Source organism: Thalassophryne amazonica, chromosome 3, assembly GCF_902500255.1.
Source record: "Thalassophryne amazonica chromosome 3, fThaAma1.1, whole genome shotgun sequence".
Classification (NCBI taxonomy): domain Eukaryota; kingdom Metazoa; phylum Chordata; class Actinopteri; order Batrachoidiformes; family Batrachoididae; genus Thalassophryne; species Thalassophryne amazonica.
This window is the reverse complement of record NC_047105.1, coordinates 51,781,561-51,792,752: the sequence shown is the minus strand read 5'-3', so window position 1 is coordinate 51,792,752 and position 11,192 is coordinate 51,781,561. Positions and strand designations below refer to the sequence as shown.

General features: G+C 42.3%; 1 protein-coding gene across 6 annotated transcripts in view; it reads right to left on the bottom strand.

The window, feature by feature from the left end:
* Positions 1 to 11,192, bottom strand: part of kaznb (kazrin, periplakin interacting protein b) — a 465,815-nt gene that overhangs the window by 407,268 nt on the left and 47,355 nt on the right. The gene's annotated exons all lie outside the window — the stretch shown is intronic.

Here is an 11,192-nt window from a genome sequence, read left to right as displayed (position 1 = left end):
CCTGTTAGCACTCTAGCTGCAGCATTTTGAATTAAGGCTTTTCAGGGAACTTTTAGGACAACCTGATAATAATGAATTACAATAGTCCAGCCTAGAGGAAATAAATGCATGAATTAGTTTTTCAGCATCACTCTGAGACAAGACCTAATTTTAGAGATATTGTGCAAATGCAAAAAAGCATTCCTACATATTTGTTTAATATGCGCATTGAATGACATATCCTGATCAAAAATGGCTCCAAGATTTCTCACAGTATTACTAGAGGTCAGGGTAATGCCATCCAGAGTAAGGATCTGGTTAGACACCATGTTTCTAAGATTTGTGGGGCCAAGTACAATAACTTCAGTTTTATCTGAGTTTAAAAGCAGGAAATTACGCTTGCCTCTACTGGTGGTTGGCTCTCACTGCGGTATTGTATCACTTCCTGTTCCGGAGCACAGCGGTGTTTTTCTGTATCTGTTAGCTGTTTAATCTGCGCAGTTAGATTGATCTAGTTATCTAGATTACGATTTGTTTCCCAGTGTAATCTTTACGTGCCTTAACTAAAGCACTCATTCTGCTGAATCACCTCTAAATTATTTACACATTATTCACTTTGCGTGTTTTTAGGAATCCGCTAGCTTAGCGTAGCTACTAGCTCTTAGCCGATTTAGCATGGCGGCTTCTCCTGTCTCTCCCGCACTTTTCTGCTCTGGGTGTGAAATGTTTAGTTATTCCTCGGCCTCCTTTAGCAGTAATGGTACTTGTAATAAGTGTAGCTTATTCGTAGCTTTGGAGGCCAGGCTGGGCGAATTGGAGACTCGGCTCCGCACCGTGGAAAATTCTACAGCTAGCCAGGCCCCTGTAGTCGGTGCGGACCAAGGTAGCTTAGCCGCCGTTAGTTCCCCCCTGGCAGATCCCGAGCAGCCGGGAAAGCAGGCTGACTGGGTGACTGTGAGGAGGAAGCGTAGCCCTAAACAGAAGCCCCGTGTACACCGCCAACCCGTTCACATTTCTAACCGTTTTTCCCCACTCGACGACACACCCGCCGAGGATCAAACTCTGGTTATTGGCGACTCTGTTTTGAGAAATGTGAAGTTAGCGACACCAGCAACCATGGTCAATTGTCTTCCGGGGGCCAGAGCAGGCGACATTGAAGGAAATTTGAAACTGCTGGTTAAGGCTAAGCGTAAATTTGGTAAGATTGTAATTCACGTCGGCAGTAATGACACCCGGTTACGCCAATCGGAGGTCACTAAAATTAACATTAAATCGGTGTGTAACTTTGCAAAAACAATGTCGGACTCTGTAGTTTTCTCTGGGCCCCTCCCCAATCGGACCGGGAGTGACATGTTTAGCCGCATGTTCTCCTTGAATTGCTGGCTGTCTGAGTGGTGTCCAAAAAATGAGGTGGGCTTCATAGATAATTGGCAAAGCTTCTGGGGAAAACCTGGTCTTGTTAGGAGAGACGGCATCCATCCCACTTTGGATGGAGCAGCTCTCATTTCTAGAAATCTGGCTAATTTTCTTAAATCCTCCAAACCGTGACTATCCAGGGTTGGGACCAGGAAGCAGAGTTGTAGTCTTACACACCTCTCTGCAGCTTCTCTCCCCCTGCCATCCCCTCATTACCCCATCCCCGTAGAGACGGTGCCTGCTCCCAGACTACCAATAACCAGCAAAAATCTATTTAAGCATAAAAATTCAAAAAGAAAAAATAATATAGCACCTTCTACTGCACCACAGACTAAAACAGTTAAATGTGGTCTATTAAACATTAGGTCTCTCTCTTCTAAGTCCCTGTTGGTAAATGATATAATAATTGATCAACATATTGATTTATTCTGCCTAACAGAAACCTGGTTACAGCAGGATGAATATGTTAGTTTAAATGAGTCAACACCCCCGAGTCACACTAACTGTCAGAATGCTCGTAGCACGGGCCGGGGCGGTGGATTAGCAGCAATCTTCCATTCCAGCTTATTAATTAATCAAAAACCCAGACAGAGCTTTAATTCATTTGAAAGCTTGTCTCTTAGTCTTGTCCATCCAAATTGGAAGTCCCAAAAACCAGTTTTATTTGTTATTATCTATCGTCCACCTGGTCGTTACTGTGAGTTTCTCTGTGAATTTTCAGACCTTTTGTCTGACTTAGTGCTTAGCTCAGATAAGATAATTATAGTGGGCGATTTTAACATCCACACAGATGCTGAGAATGACAGCCTCAACACTGCATTTAATCTATTATTAGACTCTATTGGCTTTGCTCAAAAAGTAAATGAGTCCACCCACCACTTTAATCATATCTTAGATCTTGTTCTGACTTATGGTATGGAAATAGAAGACTTAACAGTATTCCCTGAAAACTCCCTTCTGTCTGATCATTTTTTAATAACATTTACATTTACTCTGATGGACTACCCAGCAGTGGGGAATAAGTTTCATTACACTAGAAGTCTTTCAGAAAGCGCTGTAACTAGGTTTAAGGATATGATTCCTTCTTTATGTTCTCTAATGCCATATAACAACACAGTGCAGAGTAGCTACCTAAACTCTGTAAGGGAGATAGAGTATCTCGTCAATAGTTTTACATCCTCATTGAAGACAACTTTGGATGCTGTAGCTCCTCTGAAAAAGAGAGCTTTAAATCAGAAGTGTCTGACTCCATGGTATAACTCTCAAACTCGTAGCTTAAAGCAGATAACCCGTAAGTTGGAGAGGAAATGGCGTCTCACTAATTTAGAAGATCTTCACTTAGCCTGGAAAAAGAGTCTGTTGCTCTATAAAAAAGCCCTCCGTAAAGCTAGGACATCTTTCTACTCATCACTAATTGAAGAAAATAAGAACAACCCCAGGTTTCTTTTCAGCACTGTAGCCAGGCTGACAAAGAGTCAGAGCTCTATTGAGCTGAGTATTCCATTATCTTTAACTAGTAATGAGTTCATGACTTTCTTTGCTAACAAAATTTTAACTATTAGAGAAAAAATTACTCATAACCATCCCAAAGACGTATCGTTATCTTTGGCTGCTTTCAGTGATGCCGGTATTTGGTTAGACTCTTTCTCTCCGATTGTTCTGTCTGAGTTATTTTCATTAGTTACTTCATCCAAACCATCAACATGTTTATTAGACCCCATTCCTACCAGGCTGCTCAAGGAAGCCCTACCATTATTTAATGCTTCGATCTTAAATATGATCAATCTATCTTTGTTAGTTGGCTATGTACCACAGGCTTTTAAGGTGGCAGTAATTAAACCATTACTTAAAAAGCCATCACTTGACCCAGCTATCTTAGCTAATTATAGGCCAATCTCCAACCTTCCTTTTCTCTCAAAAATTCTTGAAAGGGTAGTTGTAAAACAGCTAACTGATCATCTGCAGAGGAATGGTCTATTTGAAGAGTTTCAGTCAGGTTTTAGAATTCATCATAGTACAGAAACAGCATTAGTGAAGGTTACAAATGATCTTCTTATGGCCTCGGACAGTGGACTCATCTCTGTGCTTGTTCTGTTAGACCTCAGTGCTGCTTTTGATACTGTTGACCATAAAATTTTATTACAGAGATTAGAGCATGCCATAGGTATTAAAGGCACTGCGCTGCGGTGGTTTGAATCATATTTGTCTAATAGATTACAATTTGTTCATGTAAATGGGGAATCTTCTTCACAGACTAAAGTTAATTATGGAGTTCCACAAGGTTCTGTGCTAGGACCAATTTTATTCACTTTATATATGCTTCCCTTAGGCAGTATTATTAGACGGTATTGCTTAAATTTTCATTGTTACGCAGATGATACCCAGCTTTATCTATCCATGAAGCCAGAGGACACACACCAATTAGCTAAACTGCAGGATTGTCTTACAGACATAAAGACATGGATGACCTCTAATTTCCTGCTTTTAAACTCAGATAAAACTGAAGTTATTGTTCTTGGCCCCACAAATCTTAGAAACATGGTGTCTAACCAGATCCTTACTCTGGATGGCATTACCCTGACCTCTAGTAATACTGTGAGAAATCTTGGAGTCATTTTTGATCAGGATATGTCATTCAAAGCGCATATTAAACAAATATGTAGGACTGCTTTTTTGCATTTACGCAATATCTCTAAAATCAGAAAGGTCTTGTCTCAGAGTGATGCTGAAAAACTAATTCATGCATTTATTTCCTCTAGGCTGGACTATTGTAATTCATTATTATCAGGTTGTCCTAAAAGTTCCCTAAAAAGCCTTCAGTTAATTCAAAATGCTGCAGCTAGAGTGCTGACGGGGACTAGAAGGAGAGAGCATATCTCACCCATATTGGCCTCTCTTCATTGGCTTCCTGTTAATTCTAGAATAGAATTTAAAATTCTTCTTCTTACTTATAAGGTTTTGAATAATCAGGTCCCATCTTATCTTAGGGACCTCGTAGTACCATATCACCCCAATAGAGCGCTTCGCTCTCAGACTGCAGGCTTACTTGTAGTTCCTAGGGTTTGTAAGAGTAGAATGGGAGGCAGAGCCTTCAGCTTTCAGGCTCCTCTCCTGTGGAACCAGCTCCCAATTCAGATCAGGGAGACAGACACCCTCTTTACTTTTAAGATTAGGCTTAAAACTTTCCTTTTTGCTAAAGCTTATAGTTAGGGCTGGATCAGGTGACCCTGAACCATCCCTTAGTTATGCTGCTATAGACGTAGACTGCTGGGGGGTTCCCAAGATGCACTGTTTCTTTCTCTTTTTGCTCTGTATGCACCACTCTGCATTTAATCATTAGTGATCGATCTCTGCTCCCCTCCACAGCATGTCTTTTTCCTGGTTCTCTCCCTCAGCCCCAACCAGTCCCAGCAGAAGACTGCCCCTCCCTGAGCCTGGTTCTGCTGGAGGTTTCTTCCTGTTAAAAGGGAGTTTTTCCTTCCCACTGTAGCCAAGTGCTTGCTCACAGGGGGTCGTTTTGACCGTTGGGGTTTTACATCATTATTGTATGGCCTTGCCTTACAATATAAAGCGCCTTGGGGCAACTGTTTGTTGTGATTTGGCGCTATATAAAAAAAAAATTGATTGAATTGATTGAAATTAGAGGTCATCCATGTCTTTATGTCTGTAAGACAATCCTGCAGTTTAGCTAATTGGTGTGTGTCCTCTGGCTTCATGGATAGATAAAGCTGGGTATCATCTGCGTAACAATGAAAATTTAAGCAATGCCGTCTAATAATACTGCCTAAGGGAAACATGTATAAAGTGAATAAAATTGGTCCTAGCACAGAACCTTGTGGAACTCCATAATTAACCTTAGTCTGTGAAGAAGATTCCCCATTTACATGAACAAATTGTAATCTATTAGATAAATATGATTCAAACCACCGCAGCGCAGTGCCTTTAATACCTATGGCATGCTGTAATCTCCGTAATAAAAGTTTATGGTCAACAGTATCAAAAGCAGCACTGAGGTCTAACAGAACAAGCACAGAGATGAGTCCACTGTCTGAGGCCATAAGAAGATCATTTGTAACCTTCACTAATGCTGTTTCTGTACTATGATGAATTCTAAAACCTGACTGAAACTCTTCAAATCGACCATTCCTCTGCAGATGATCAGTTAGCTGTTTTACAACTACTCTTTCAAGAATTTTTGAGAGAAAAGGAAGGTTGGAGATTGGCCTATAATTAGCTAAGATAGCTGGGTCAAGTGATGCTTTTTAAGTAATGGTTTAATTACTGCCACCTTAAAAGCCTGTGGTACATAGCCAACTAATAAAGATAGATTGATCATATTTAAGATCGAAGCATTAATTAATGGTAGGGCTTCCTTGAGCAGCCTGGTAGGAATGGGGTCTAATAGACATGTTGATGGTTTGGAGGAAGTAACTAATGAAAATAACTCAGACAGAACAATCGGAGAGAAAGAGTCTAACCAAATACCGGCATCACTGAAAGCAGCCAAATATAATGATATGTCTTTGGGATGGTTATGAGTAATTTTTTCTCTAATAGTTAAAATTTTATTAGCAAAGAAAGTCATGAAGTCATTACTAGTTAAAGTTAAAGGAATACTCAGCTCAATAGAGCTCTGACTCTTTGTCAGCCTGGCTACAGTGCTGAAAAGAAACCTGGGGTTGTTCTTATTTTCTTCAATTAGTGATGAGTAGAAAGATGTCCTAGCTTTACGGAGGGATTTTTTATAGAGCAACAGACTCTTTTTCCAGGCTAAGTGAAGATCTTCTAAATTAGTGAGATGCCATTTCCTCTCCAACTTACGGGTTATCTGCTTTAAGCTGCGAGTTTGTGAGTTATACCACGGAGTCAGGCACTTCTGATTTAAAGCTCTCTTTTTCAGAGGAGCTACAGCATCCAAAGTTGTCTTCAATGAGGATGTAAAACTATTGACGAGATACTCTATCTCACAGAGTTTAGGTAGCTACTCTGCACTGTGTTGGTATATGGCATTAGAGAACATAAAGAAGGAATCATGTCCTTAAACCTAGTTACAGCGCTTTCTGAAAGACTTCTAGTGTAATGAAACTTATTCCCCACTGCTGGGTAGTCCATCAGAGTAAATGTTATTAAGAAATTATCAGACAGAAGGGAGTTTTCAGGGAATACTGTTAAGTCTTCAATTTCCATACCATAAGTCACGACAAGATCTAAGATATGATTAAAGTGGTGGGTGGACTCATTTACATTTTGAGCAAAGCCAATTGAGTCTAATAATAGATTAAATGCAGCGTTGAGGCTGTCATTCTCAGTACCTGTGTGGATGTTAAAATCGCCCACTATAATTATCTTATCTGAGCTAAGCACTAAGTCAGACAAAAGGTCTGAAAATTCACAGAGAAACTCACAGTAACGACCAGGTGGACAATAGATAATAACAAATAAAACTGGTTTTTGGGACTTCCAATTTGGATGGACAAGACTAAGAGTCAAGCTTTCAAATGAATTAAAGCTCTGTCTGGGTTTTTGATTAATAAGCTGGAATGGAAGATTGCTGCTAATCCTCTGCCTCGGCCCGTGCTACGAGCGTTCTGGCAGTTAGTGTGACTCGTGGGTGTTGACTCATTTAAACTAACATATTCATCCTGCTGTAACCAGGTTTCTGTAAGGCAGAATAAATCAATATGTTGATCAATTATTATATCATTTACTAACAGGGACTTAGAAGAGAGAGACCTAATGTTTAATAGACCACATTTAACTGTTTTAGTCTGTGGTGCAGTTGAAGGTGCTATATTATTTTTTCTTTTTGAATTGTTATGCTTAAATAGATTTTTACTGGTTATTGGTGGTCTGGGAGCAGGCACCGTCTCTACGGGGATGGGGTAATGAGGGGATGGCAGGGGGAGAGAAGCTGCAGAGAGGTGTGTAAGACTACAACTCTGCTTCCTGGTCCCAACCCTGGATAGTCATGGTTTGGAGGATTTAAGAAAATTGGCCAGATTTCTAGAAATGAGAGCTGCTCCATCCAAAGTGGGATGGATGCCGTCTCTCCTAACAAGACCAGGTTTTCCCCAGAAGCTTTGCCAATTATCTATGAAGCCCACCTCATTTTTTGGACACCACTCAGACAGCCAGCAATTCAAGGAGAACATGCGGCTAAACATGTCACTCCCGGTCCGATTGGGGAGGGGCCCAGAGAAAACTACAGAGTCCAACATTGTTTTTGCAAAGTTACACACCGATTCAATGTTAATTTTAGTGACCTCTGACTGGTGTAACCGGGTGTCATTACTGCCGACGTGAATTACAATCTTACCAAATTTATGCTTAGCCTTAGCCAGCAGTTTCAAATTTCCTTCAATGTTGCCTGCTCTGGCCCCCGGAAGACAACTGACTATGGTTGCTGGTGTCGCTAACTTCACATTTCTCAAAACAGAGTCGCCAATAACCAGAGTTCGATCCTCAGTGGGTGTGTCGCCGAGTGGGGAAAAACGGTTAGAAATGTGAATGGGTTGGCGGTGTACACGGGGCTTCTGTTTAGAGCTACGCTTCGTCCTCACAGTCACCCAGTCGGCCTGCTTTCCCGGCTGCTCGGGATCTGCTGGAAGGGAACTAACGGCGGCTAAGCTACCTTGGTCCGCACGGACTACAGGGGCCTGGCTAGCTGTAGGATTTTCCACGGTGCGGAGCCGAGTCTCCAATTTGCCCAGCCTGGCCTCCAAAGCTACGAATAAGCTACACTTATTACAAGTACCATTACTGCTAAAGGAGGCAGAGGAATAACTAAACATTTCACACCCAGAGCAGAAAAGTGCGGGAGAGACAGAAGCCGCCATGCTAAATCGGATAAGAGCTAGTAGCTGCGCTAAACTAGCGGATTCCTAAAAACACACAAAGTGAATAATGTGTAAATAATTTAGAGGTGATTCAGCAGAGGGAGTGCTTTAGTTAAGGCATGTGAAGATTACACTGTGAAACAAAGCGTTATCTAGTTAACTATACTCAACAAAAATATAAACGCAACACTTTTGGTTTTGCTCCCATTTTGTATGAGATGAACTCAAAGATCTAAAACTTTTTCCACATACACAATATCACCATTTCCCTCAAATATTGTTCACAAACCAGTCTAAATCTGTGATAGTGAGCACTTCTCCTTTGCTGAGATAATCCATCCCACCTGACAGGTGTGCCATATCAGGATGCTGATTAGACACCATGATTAGTGCACAGGTGTGCCTTAGACTGCCCACAATAAAAGGCCACTCAAAGGTGCAGTTTTGTTTTACTGGGGGGAGATACCAGTCAGTATCTGGTGTGACCACCATTTGCCTCATGCAGTGCAACACATCTCCTTCGCATCATCCATGAAGAGAACACCTCTCCAACGTGCCAAACACCAGCGAATGCGAGCATTTGCCCACTCAAGTCGGTTACGAAGACGAACTGGAGTCAGGTCGAGACCCCGGTGAGGACAACGAGCATGCAGATGAGCTTCCCTGAGACGGTTTCTGACAGTTTGTGCAAAAATTCTTTGGTTATGCAAACCGATTGTTCCAGCAGCTGTCCGAGTGGCTGGTCTCAGATGATCTTGGAAGTGAACATGCTGGATGTGGAGGTCCTGGGCTGGTGTGGTTACACGTGGTCTGCGGTTGTGAGGCTGGTTGGATGTACTGCCAAATTCTCTGAAACAACTTTGGAGACGGCTTATGATAGAGACATGAACATTCAATACACGAGCAACAGCTCTGCTTGACATTCCTGTTGTCAGCATGCCAACTGCACGCTCACTCAAATCTTGCAACATCTGTGGCATTGTGCTGTGTGATAAAACTGCACCTTTCAGAGTGGCCTTTTATTGTGGACAGTCTAAGGCACACCTGTGCACTAATCATGGTGTCTAATCAGCATCCTGATATGGCACACCTGTAAGGTGGGATGGATTATCTCAGCAAAGGAGAAGTGCTCACCATCACAGATTTAGACTGGTTTGTGAACAATATTTGAGGGAAATGGTGATATTGTGTATGTGGAAAAAGTTTTAGATCTTTGAGTTCATCTCATACAAAATGGGAGCAAAACCAAAAGTGTTGCGTTTATATTTTTGTTGAGTATAGATCAATCCAACTGCGCAGATTAAACAGCTAACAGATACAGAAAAACACCGCTGTGCTCCGGAACAGGAAGTGATACAATACCGCAGTGAGAGCCAACCAGCAGTAGACCACAAAAACTACAAAATAAGTGTGTGTGTGGGGGGGGGGGAACATGAGAGCAAAACTAACAAGAGGAAAAGGCTAAATTACTTAAAAGAAGAAATGATTGCTAAACACTATCTAAAGCAAACCTAAGCGAACTGTGAGTAGGTAAAACCAAAAAGGAACATAAAGCATGAAGCTGCAGGAAGGAAGACTGTAAAACATGATAAGTCCTCAAAAATAAACCCTAGGACCCTTCAAACAAAGAATAACAAAAAGACTGAGAACTGCAGAATGAACATTTTTTGTGAAAAAACAAAACTGCCAACTCCAAAAAGACAAAAAAACAAGTAACCCACTGTAACAAATTACAGAAGCCAGTAAACAAATGTGAGGAAAAATGTTTGGCAAAGGAACACAAAAAATGTGAAAACCAACAAAGAAAAACCCGGGAGCGATCAAGAACAGAAAACTTAATACTGGACCTGTGAAGGGGATTTACCAAACCAAAGTGTGGCAACTTGAGCTGTTTTGAACATCATCATAAGCAGAAGAAAACAAACTTACTACTTATAAAGTAAGTCATTGTCATCATGAATCTGGCTTGATGTTTTAGCAGATAACAAATTGGATTTAACCAGAGTGTGCTAAACAGTTTGTCCAAAAGACACAAGATGTAAAAAGAAAAGCATGATCAAGATTAGAAAAAAAAATGAAACACCAACCATCCAGAAAACTGTGAATCCAACGGTGGCTTGAGGAGATGACACTGATGGTTGGACCAGGACAGGAGGTTCAGGAGATGCTGGCCGGAGTGCAAGTTCAAGTGGAACGTGTGCTGAGGGCGCGTTGGATGATGTGCTTTCTGGTACGGGTAGTGATTGCTTAAGTACCTTGGATAGCTCTGCTACTGGGAACGAAACAGGTGCCTGAGCAGGTTGTCCTGCAGACGCCACAGGAGGTCCAGGAGCAGAGCGCGGTGAGGAGTGTGATCGGGACGACTCTGAATGGTGCTGGGAAGTTTTCACCTGGTTCTGCTGGCGACTTGGTCGGCGAAGAAGGTGTGTGCGGGGCTGAATGCTTCAGCGGCCTAATTCTTTCAGCAGGCTCCTCTGCCTGTGGTTCCAGGTCCCCTGGAGGCACGGGGGCCGTAGAAGGTGCTGGGAGCGTTGCAGATGGGACCCTCTGTTCGGGCGATTCTGCCTGTGGAGCTGTGATCATCTGGATCGCTGATTTTGTGGGAGGAGCACTCACATCTGGAACTTGAGTTTGAGCGCGTGCCGCCGGTTTTGCTGGTGAACATAAAGTGATGCGCTGAGCTGACAAAGCTTTTCCTGATTGCTTTGAAAACAGTGCTGGTGGTGCCGTGGTCTTCAGGAGCGCGGACTCGGAGGGGCGCTCTCACAGCTGGATGAAGTGGTGGAGCGCGTGCCGCGAGTTCTGCTGACAGACATGCAGCGAGGCGCAGCACTGACGAAGCATTTCCTGATGGCTCTGATCAGGGGCGTAGGTTTGCATATGGACCATAGGGACAAGTCACAACCAATATTTTGGGATGGCAAAATAGTCCCTACCAATATTTAGCATTTTTGTTTATAT